Source organism: Nycticebus coucang, chromosome X (genome assembly GCF_027406575.1).
Source record: "Nycticebus coucang isolate mNycCou1 chromosome X, mNycCou1.pri, whole genome shotgun sequence".
NCBI lineage: Eukaryota > Metazoa > Chordata > Mammalia > Primates > Lorisidae > Nycticebus > Nycticebus coucang.
This window is the reverse complement of record NC_069804.1, coordinates 66,416,235-66,427,677: the sequence shown is the minus strand read 5'-3', so window position 1 is coordinate 66,427,677 and position 11,443 is coordinate 66,416,235. Positions and strand designations below refer to the sequence as shown.

Here is an 11,443-nt window from a genome sequence, read left to right as displayed (position 1 = left end):
AAGAAATCAATGAATTCAAACACAAAATCTCAAAGGATTTAGACATAGTGAGAAAAGAAATGGCAGAGCTTAAGGAAATAAGAATTTTATTTAAGGAAGTTGGTAATACAGTAGAATCCCTCCGTAATATAGTGGAGCAGGCAGAGGAAAGGATCTCTGAAGTTAAGAGAAAGCTTTTGAAGGCCCCCAAATGCTCAAAGAGGCAGAGAAGTGGAAAGCAAAAACTGATCATTCCCTGAGAGAGTTCTGGGACCACTCCAAAAGAGCAAACATTTTTCTGATAGAAATTCCTGAAGGAGAAGAGTAAGGTCCTAAAGGTATAGATGCCCTACTCCAAGTTATCATGGAGAAGAATTTCCCAAGCATGGCAAGAGATACAGAAATTCATATAGTAGATAGTTTCAGAACCACAACATGACTCAATCCAAATAAAGCATCCACTAGACACATTGTAATTAACTTTGCAAAAGTTAAGATGAAGGAGAAAATTCTGAAAGCAGCCAGACATAAGAAAAGTATTACTTACAAAAGGAAGAAATATTAGTGCTCGCTTCGGCAGCACATATACTAAAATTGGAATGATACAGAGAAGATTAGAAGGAAGAAATATTAGAATAACTGCAGATATCTCAGCTGAAAAATTTCAAGCCAGAAGAGGATGGTCATCTACCTTCAATCTCCTAAAACAGAACAACTTTCAGCCCAGGATTCTATATCCAGCTAAACTGAGTTTCATTTGTGATGGACAAATGAAATTGTTCACCAGCTCTCCAGGATATTCTCAGAGCCATTTTACATACTTACCAGACCAATAGTCTACCACCAAAGTAAACTCACCCAGAAATTATTGAACAAAACCTAACTCCCAGAATAGTGAAAAAATTAAAAATGTCCACTGGACCTTTGAAAAACATTACACCTAAAATACTACCATGCCTATCAATCCTCTCAATTAATGTGAATATTTTAAGTTGTCCTCTAAAGAAGCAGAGGTTGGCTGACTCGATATATAAACTCAGACCAGATATCTACTGAATACAGGAATCTCATCTTATCTTAAAGAATACAAATGGACTCAGGGTGAAGAGATCAACATCTAAAATATAGGCAAATACAAACCAGAAAAATGCAGGGGTTGCAATTTTCTTTGCAGATACCATTGGCTTTAAACCAAAAAAGGGAAAGAAAGGTAAAAATGGTCACTAGGTATTCGTCTAGGGAAACACCCAACATGAAGAGATTACAAAAATTAACATTCAGAATGCTCCTCAATTTGTAAAGCAAATACTAATGGATATGAACAACTGGATAGTTTCCTTAACTAAATAATTGGAGATTTTAATACCCTTTTAACAGTTTTGGATAGATCCTCCAAGAAGAAACTAAAAAAAGAAATATTAGAGTTAAACCTGGCCCTACAAGAAATGGATTTAGGGGGAGGAGAGCAAGATGGCAGCCGAGTAACAGCTTCCTTGCATCTGAGCACCGTGAGTCTGGGGAGATAGGACTCCAGGCATCTCTGGCTGGTGGGATCTGCCTATCATCACCCCTGTAAGGATACAGGGAGTCAGCAAGAGACTTCTGGACACCAAGAGGAGGACTAAAACAGTGGAAAAACAGCAAGTGTTCGTATGTGTTCAATCCGTCTAAACTCTCCCGCAACTGTAAGTTCAGTAGCAGCGAGACCGCAAACCGGAAAGGCCTTACTTGTGAACTGTTTTGGTGTCTTTGGACTTGGCACTCAGTTGAACTGCCTTGGGGAGAGCCTGAGCGGGAGTGCGGAGAACTTTGGGCATTGTCTAGGGCCCCAGTCTGAGCCGCTGAGCCAGACGGAGCTAATAGTGTTTGGCTGTGGGCCACAGGGAGCCATTGTGAGCGATCTGCCCCAGCAAGATCCGCCCTCAGGGTCGCAGAGCTAGAATCGGGTGGGAACTGGTAACCTAGTGACTGAGTAGCTAAAGGGTGGGGTCTGAGCCACCTTGAAGCCCTAACCCTCAGGGACAGAGTGAGACCAGTTTTGGCACACTGGGTAAGTGGATAGCCACTTCAGCAGTGATTCCAGTGACAAGCACTTTCCTGGGAAAGCCTCTGCTCAGCAAGTTAGCAAGTTCAAAGTGCCTTTTAAGTGGGCTGAAGAGAGACTTAGGGTGTTTACCTGCTGGGGGTTGAGAAATCAGCAGCCTCCAATCGTATCAGAACTGTGATTAACATCTCATATCCCAGAAGACCACGTGTTGCCCAGACAATATTCAACAATATATACATACAGCTTTGTTTTTGGTTTTTGTTTGTTTGTTTGGTTGGTTGGTTGTTTTTTTGTTTATTTTGATGTTGTTGATGTTGTTTTGTTTTTTAATTTCAACCTTTTCCATACAGATCTCTTTTCTCTCAATTTTTCTAGTTTAATTGTAATTTCCCATTGCTGCCTTTTTCAATAACTAGAACTTAATTTTTCCCAGTGTTTCTACCACTACTATTTGGTTTTTCACCCAATTTTATCCCGTAAAGTTTTCTGTTTCCTTGTTTTGGTTTGATTTATAGCATTTTTGTCTTTCCTCTCTACTTGGTGGAGGTGGGGTACTGTGTTTGATCAGGTTAGCAAAGAGCTGATGACCTCAAGGGAACCACCCAACTGGGCACCCCCAGAAGGTGGGTTTTTTTAAGGTTGTGTCAAAGTACCCTACTGTACACCTATATTGCTCTGTCTCCCTCTTTCTGTGCCTCTCTTCTTTTTGTCAATATTCCTTGTACCCACCCCCTCTCCCTTCTCTATTTTTTTTTTCTTTTCACTCAGTCCTCATTTCTTTCAGCCCTTTCTTGCTCTTCAACCTTCTCACACTTCTGGTCCTGGACCGAAAGGACTAATTGAACCCTTAGTCCACAGGCACAAGAATTTATTTATTTAATTTTTATTTATTTTTTTAATTCTTCTTCTTTTTTTTTATTAAAACATAGCCATGTACATCAATATGATCATGGGGCACCATGCACTTGATTCATAGACCATTTGACACATTTTCATCACATTAGTTGATATAGCCCTCCTGGCATTTTCTTAGCTACTTTGCTAAGACATTCACATTCCACATTTATCAGTTCGACCCAGTTCCTTGCCTGGCCACACGACAGGCACTCAGGTCTCCAGACCACAGAGTGAGGGTGGAGGGAATGCTGGGAGCCCAGAGCCGCCGGTAGTGAGGTCACACAATTCCGCTCAGTTTTATGCCTGATTTTATTGTTGCCCAAGGAGGGCTGCTGCATCACGCCTCCTGGAAGCGCCGCCCTAGTGAGGGTCACCCTCGGCTGACTTTCCTCACCTCTCTCCCGTGCCGCAGAATCAGCGCTGACCAGCTGCAGCTCGGGGACTGTCCTCTCCTCTCTAGAAGTCACCCAAGAATCCGAATTCCTGTGGGGCAGGCTTTTAGACCTCAGAGAGAGTGGAGGGAAGGGTTGGGAGCTCAGAGTTGCTGGCAAAGCTTATTTACAGTTTTGTGTCTGGCAGGAGAATGCCTAAGCCCCCTAGTAAGTGAGGTAGGTCCAGATTTTAGTAGGTCTCTCCCATGAAGTGCAGTGGGAGGGCCTTTGATTTCTGCCCGTTTGTTTGTGGGGTTATTAAGCTGATCAGGTGGGGGAGGGGGGACTCCCATCCGCTTGGTGGTGGGTTTTGTACCTTTTGCTTGTGTCCTTATGGTCGCAGCTCTCCTCAGCAGGGTTGATGTGCATTCTTCAACTTTCTCGCTTGGTGCTGCTTGACTCCATCAGGTTACTGGCTAAATTTTCATCCATTAACTCTCCTTCAGGACGGGAGCCTCTGTGGAAAGCTGGCTTCAGCTCGCCATCTTGTCTCTGCCCCAGGCATGAGAATTTAAAGAGCAAGAGGAAGTAAAAAGAAAATTAGGGCAAGGAAACAGATAAAAGAAATCACTCATGAGGAAGAATCAGCAGAAAACTCCAGGCAACATGAAGAACCATTCCAGAACTCTTGGAGAGTGCAGGGTAAACACTTGAAAAAATTAGCCTGGTAGAATGCTTTATGAGGATGACCACACAGGCAATTGAAGCAATACCAAAAGTACATTACTGGGATATGATCAAACTAAAAAGCTTCTGCACTGCCAAGAACACATTAAGTAAAGCAAGTAGACAGCCCGCAGAATGGGAATGGATATTTGCAGGTTATGTTTCTGACAAAGGTCTGATAACTGGAATCCACAGAGAACTCAAAATTATTAATAAGAAAAGAACAAGTGATCCCATTTCACTGTGGGCAAGACACTGAACAGAAGCTTATCTGAAGAAGACAAGCATATTGCCTACAGACACATGAAAAAATGCTCATCATCTTTACCTCATTAGAAAAATGCAAATCAAAACCACTTTGAGATATCATTTAACTCCAGCACGAGTATCCCACTTAACAAAATCCCAAAACTATAGATGTTGGTATGGATGTGGAGAAAAGGGAACACTTTTGCACGGTTGGTGGGAATGCAAGCTAATATGTTCCTTTTGAAAAAGAAGTTTGGAGAACACTCAGGGATCTAAAAGTAGACCTGCCATTTAGTCCTGCAATTCCTCTACTATGTGTATATCCAAAATACCGCAAATAACCTTGCAACAAATATATTTGCACTAGATTATTCATTGCAGCTCAATTCATAATTGCCAAGACATGGAAGAAGCCCAAGTGCCCATCGACCCATGAATGGATTAATAATTTTTTTTATCTATATACCATGGAATACTATGCAGCCTTTAAAAATATGGAGACTTTACCACTTTTATGTTTGCATGGGTGGAGCTGGAACACATTCTTGTTAGTAAAGTATCTCAAGAACAGAAGAAAAAGTATCCAATGTACTCAATACTTTTGTGAAGCCAATTTATATTTACTCACACTTTATTATGATAGATAGATCACAACTATAGCCTAAGATGAAGGACAGAAGTGGAGGGGCATTGGAGGGAAGGAGAGAGGTTTCATAGAGTGAGGGTAAATGAGGGGACCACACCTATGGAGAATATTGCAAGGGTATAAGTCAAATCTATGAAGAATAGAACATAAATGTCTTAACACAATATTTAAGTAAATGAGGTGAAAGCTATATTGATTAGTTTGATGTAAGCACCCCAAATTGTATAACAAATCAACAAATTGTACCCCATGTGTGTATGACTTAATAAAAGGAATAAAAAAAAAGAAAAGAAAGTTATTGGAAAAGAAATGTAGCCAAAAAAAAAAAAAAGCTTATTAAAAAAGGTAATAAAATATGTCCACTTCTATTGAGGGAGTTAGCAAGGTCTTTGTACCTCTGAGGATAGCAGAGAAATTATCAATTCATTTCACTGTAACAGAAATGGGTGAGCAGCAAGACAGTTATCACAGGGGTCTGCTGGGGTTTCCCACAAGGTGGCTTAGGAAATCTTTGAACAAAATGTAATGGTCCCCACCCTGTGGCACAAGTTTGCTACTAGAAAGGATTTTGATGTGAGGAATAAAGAGGCTTGAGACAGAGTCTGTGAAAAGGGACTGAGGAGTCTTCAGGGAGTCCTCTCAAGTAAACCTCGGGTCAGTGTTTCTTGTCATAAAGCAGGAAAATGTAGTTAAAAGTCACTTATCCAATATAAGCATTAAAGGAGGGGACATGAAAAATGTGAGATAGAATATCTCCAACTTGTTTTTGCAAAGCTGCAGACCTTGAGCAAAACCTTTGCCTCTAGTGTCAAAAGACCTTTGGAAACTATAAAATCTTTACCATAATCATTAGGCCTGGTTTTTTCACACCTCACATATGTATTCTCTCAGAAGTCAGTTTTCTGTATTCCTTCATGCACACAACTTACATGCCATTCTTGTGACTCTTTTAGGTCTCTCAAGCAGAAATCAAGTTTATATTAAAGGTCAGGAAACAATTTTCTGTACATCTCCCCACCTTTTAACATATTTAAGTGCACGTAAGCAAACATTTTATCTTGTTTCTTCTGTCATTGGGTCAGATGACACATCCATTGTCTGAATGTAATGATGATGATAAAGAGGAAGATCAGGAGAGTATCAAAACCCCACATTCATAAATTTGATCCTGAAAACCAATAAGAAGGAGATAATCATTAAAAATCTTTCTCTAGAGTGTCAGAAACAGAATTTTGGCTGGCCTTTTGGATAGCAATAGCTTGTTACTGTAGCTTACTGGATATGTCAGCTATATCTTCAGCCATAGGGTTATTGAAGGCATTAGGTAAATGATTTTTAACTCATTTCTATGGGTAACTGTTGTGAAACAAATGATCACATTGTTAAAGTTACACCAAGAGCAGTCCTTCTTTGCAGAGCTTGTTGTTTGTTACAAAGACATTCAATGAAAGCCTTGGGGGCATTAAGTCTTTGTATAACTTGATTGTCATTCTTAGCTTGTTTTATATGCTCTTGTGTATTATTAGCCATAATATCAACAAAATGAGCAGTTTGAACAGATTCAGTTAAGGCAGCTATAGCTACTGATACAGAAGCAAAACAATAGCAGAAACTATGAAAGCAATAAGGCTCACAAGGAACCTCTTTGGTCTTAATTTCTTTAATAGACCAATTACAAAATGTAAAGGTGAATCTGCTTGCCATGTTTTTTCAAGATGAACTGGAACCCAGGCACCCACTTTTCTTTTCATGATGACTGCAAAGGTGATGTTTAAAGTTATAACATTGTGATGGGACAAGCAAGTACTTAACCAAGCAGTAGAGAATGAAAAGTTAGAAGAACAGATTGTGTTATGAAATGACAAAGGGGCTAATAAAAATAAATATAGGCTAGTACTACATATAGTGCTGCTGAAATGCAGAAAAATTAAGAGGGAAGTTGTTCAATTTACTGTAAACATGTCTGTGGCATTGGTATGAGTAACACTGTGATTTACAATTTAGGGATAAAGGAGGGTATCTCACCAAAGTTTACAATAATAAGGTGAATATTGATTATTCTGACAAGCTTGAAATACAGTAGCTGAAAGGAACATGTTGCTTCAGACAGATTTGTTTTGAGTCTATTTTGAAAACTTTAATGGTTTACCCTCTGCAGTTAAATAGCCATAGGGTTCTTAGTTAAGAAGGTAAATATGTTGGGTGATGCTAATGGTAATATGCTAATATGGTGAGGTTGTTGTATATGGCAAGTGTCCCAATAAGTGTTATCAGGAGTAGAGGAGGAGTCAGAAAAGTACATATAAGTAGGTAAATATGGAATAGATTGATTGCCATTAACAAAAGAGGAAGTGAATACAAAAGTAGTATGCATTAAAGTCATGCTGTGAGGTTTAGTGGAATAATGTAAGCAAAGTTGAGGCACAACCATAGCACAAAGTTGGAATGAATGGAGGAAAAAACACATAGCATTTTATAAATAAACAAAGAGACATTTGGGGTAATAAAGGCAGTTTGTCTTGTTCAGCTAGGATCACCCTAGGGGCATAAAAAGATCTCCAGTCCAAATGGTGTCATTACTGGAAAGTGGAGGCTCAGAATCTCCACAAAACACAGGCTGTACTAAAGGTGGTTCTATTAAGTGAGCCCAATAGATTTGTTCTGCTTTAGTGGCAGAGAAAAAAACACAGTAAAAAAATAAAGCACACCTTGGCAGTTTTCTGAGTTACCACTGTCAGGGCAGCCAGGAACTTGTTTTCAGGTATTGGAGGAATACCAAGCTCTTTCTTAAGAGAGTCGACATCTTGTTATAATTTCTTAAGTGAGCTCCATGTCCCTGGGGGTGCCCCTGGTTTTGGGGGCAGGAATACTTGGAGATCCTGCTGAAAACTCATCCATTCAAAAGGCTCCTGGATCAACTGTGGGTTGAAGTGATACTTTCAGCTCACATTTGGTCCTTTTCTTTTATTATTATTATTATTAAAACATAGCTGTGTACATTAATGCTATCATGGGGAATCATACACTGGTTTTATAGACCATTTGACATATTTTCATCACACTGGTTAACATAGCCTTCCTGGTATTTTCTTAGTTATTGCGTAAAGACATTTATATTCTACATTTATTAAGTTTCACATGTACCCTTGTAAGATGCACCATAGGTGTAATCCCACCAATCACCCTCCCATCACCCATCTTCCCCCCTCCCTCCCCTCTCTCTTCCCCTTCCCCATATTCTTAGGTTATAACTGGGTTATAGTTTTCATATGAAAGCCATAAATTAGTTTCATAGTAGGGCTGAGTACATTGGATACTTTTTCTTCCATTCTTCAGATACTTTACTAAGAAGAATATGTTCCAGCTCCATCCATGCAAACATGAAAGAGGTAAAGTCTCCATCTTTCTTTAAGGCTGCATAACATTCCATGACGTAAATATACCACAATTAATTAATCCATTCGTGGATCGATGGGCACTTGGACTTTTTCCATGACATAGCAATTATGAATTGGGCTGCAATAAACATTCTGGTACAAATATCTTTGTTATAATGTGATTTTTGGTCGTCTGGGTATATACCTAGTAGAGGAATTATAGGATTGAATGGCAGATCTATTTTTAGATCTCTAAGTGTTCTCCAAACATCTTTGCAAAAGAAATGTATTAATTTGCATTCCCACCAGCAGTTTAGAAATGTTCCCTTTTCTCCACATCCACACCAACATCTCGGGTCTTGCGATTTTGTGATATGGCCTAATACTACTGGAGTTAGATGGTATCTCAAAGTAGTTTTGATTTGCGTTTCTCTGATAATTAAAGATGATGAGCATTTTTTCATATGTCTGTAGGCTGTGAGCCTGTCTTCTCAGAGAAGTTTCTCTTGAAGTCCCTTGTAAACCCTGACAAGGGATCACATGTTTTTTTCTTGCTAATACTTTTGAGTTCTCTGTGGATTCTGGTTATTAAAACTTTGTCAAAGACATAACCTGCAAATACCTTCTCCCATTCAGAGGGCTGTCTGCTTGCTTTACTTACTGTGTTCTTGGCTGAGCAGAAGCTTTGTAGTTTGATCAGGTACCAGTAGTTTATCTTTGAAGGTGCTTCAATTACCGAGGGGGTCCTGCTCATAAAATATTCCAGACCGATTCCTTCAAGAGCTTTCCCTGCACTTTCTTCTAGTATTTTTATAGTTTTATGTCTTAGGTTTAAATCTTTAATCCAGTGAGAGTGTACCTTAGTTAATGGTGAAAGGTGTGGGTCCAGTTTAAGTCTTCTACAGATCGCCAGCCAGTTCACCCAGCACAATTTGTTAAATAGGGAATCTTTTCTCCACTGAATGATTTTGGCTTGTCAAAGATCAAATAACGGTAAGTAGCTGGGTTCATCTCTCGGTTCTGTATTCTGTTCCAGACATCTACTGCTCTGTTTTTGTGCCAGTACCATGCTGTTTTGATCACTATAAATTTATAGTATAGTCTGAGGTCTGGTAGCGTGATTCCTCCTGCTTTGTTTTTATTTCTAAGTAATGTCTTGGCTATTTGAGGTTTTTCTGATTCCATATAAAATGAAGTATTGTTTTTTCAAGATCTTTAAAGTATGACAGTGGAACTTTAATAGGGATTGCGTTGAAGTTATATATTGCTTTGGGTAGTATGGACATTTTAACAATGTTGATTCTTCCCAGCCATGAGCATGGTATGTTTTTCCATTTGTTAACATTCTCGGCTATCTCTTTTCTTAGAGTTTCATAGTTCTCTTTATATAGGTCTTTCACGTCCTTTGTTAGATAAACTCCCAAATATTTCATCGTCTTTGGCCTTACTGTGAATGGAATTGAGTCCTTAACTGTGTTTTCAGCTTGACTATTGTTGGTATATATATAAAGGCTATCGATTTATGAAAGTTGATTTCGTAACCTGAGATGCTGCTGTATTCCTTGATGACTTCTAAGAGTTTTGTCGTAGAATCACTGGTGTTTTCCTAATATACAATCATATCATCTGCAAAGAGCAAATGTTTGAACTCTTCTGACCCTATATAGATACCCTTGATCACCTTTTCTTCCCTAGTTGCGATGGCTAAAACTTCCATTAAAATGTTGAAAAACAGTGGAGACAATGGACAACCTTGTCTGGTTCCTGATCTGAGTGGAAATGATTTCAATTTAACTCCATTCAATACGATATTGGCTGTGGTTTTGCTGTATATGGCCTCTATCTGTTTAAGAATTTCCCTTCTATACCAATTTTCATAAGTGTTCTGATCATGAAGTGATGCTGGATATTATCAAAAGGTTTTTCAGCATCAATTGACAGAATCATATGGTCTTTGTTTCTTTAATTTGTTTATGTGCTGAATTACATTTATAGATTTACATATATTGAACCAGCCTTGAGACCCTGGGATAAAACTGACTTGGTCATGATGTATAATTTGTTTGATGTGTTGCTGGATTCTGTTCATTAGAAACTTGTTGAATATTTTTGCATGTATATTCATTAGTGATATTGGATTTAATTTTCTTTTCTTGTTGGGTCTTTTTCTGGTTTGAGGATCAGGGTGATGTTTCCTTCATAGAACGTGTTGGGTAGTATTGTTTCTTTTTCTGTAGGTTGGAACAGGTACTAGTTCCTCTTTAAATGTTTGGTAGAATTCTGACGTGAAGCCATCTGGTCCCGGGCTTTTCTTTTTAGGGAGATCTCGTATGGTTGATGCTATTTCAGAACTTGATATTGGCCTGTTCAACATTTCCACTTGATTCTGGCTAAGTCTTGGAAAGTGATGTGATATAAGTATTGGTCAATTTCCTTCAGATTTTCATATTTCTGAGAATAAAGTTTCTTGTATATTTATTAAGAATTTTTTGAATTTCTAAGGAGTCTGTTGTTATTTTATCTTTGTCGTTTCTGATTGATGAGATTAGAGATTTTACTCGTTTTTTCCTGGTTAGGTTAGCCAAAGGTTCATCTATTTTTTTGACCTTTTCAAAACACCAACTTTTTTATTTTTTCATCTGTTGTATAATTCTTTTGTTTTCCATTTCATTTACTTCTGCTCTAATTTTGGTTATTTCTTCAACCATTTGAGGTTAGAATGTACTTCCTTTTCCAGTTACTTGAGATGTCCCATTAATTTGTTAACTTCCTCTCTTTCCATTCTCTTGAGGAAGGGTTGCTGTGCTATAAATTTCCCTCTTAGGACTGCCTTTGCTGTATCAGGCAGGTTTTGATAATTCTTGTCTTCATTGTCATTTTGTTCCAAAAATTTAGCTGTTTTCTTCTTAATCTCATCTATGACCCAGCTTCATTCAGCATAAGGTTATTTATCTTCCATGGTTTTGTATGAGTATGCGGAATCTTCTTGTTACTGAGTTCAATGTTTATTCCATGGTGGTGTGAGAAGATGCAAGGAATAATTTCTATTCCTTTAAATTTACTGAGGTTAGACTTGTGACCTAAGATTTGATTGTTTTTGGAGAATGTTTTCTGGGCTGATGGGAAGTATGTGTATTCAATTTTATTGGGT

The 11,443-nt window shown here is 38.5% G+C and overlaps 1 pseudogene; it reads left to right on the top strand.

The window, feature by feature from the left end:
• Positions 1-543: 543 nt before the first annotated feature.
• On the top strand, positions 544-630 carry LOC128578792 (uncharacterized; annotated as a pseudogene).
• Positions 631-11,443: the final 10,813 nt, after the last annotated feature.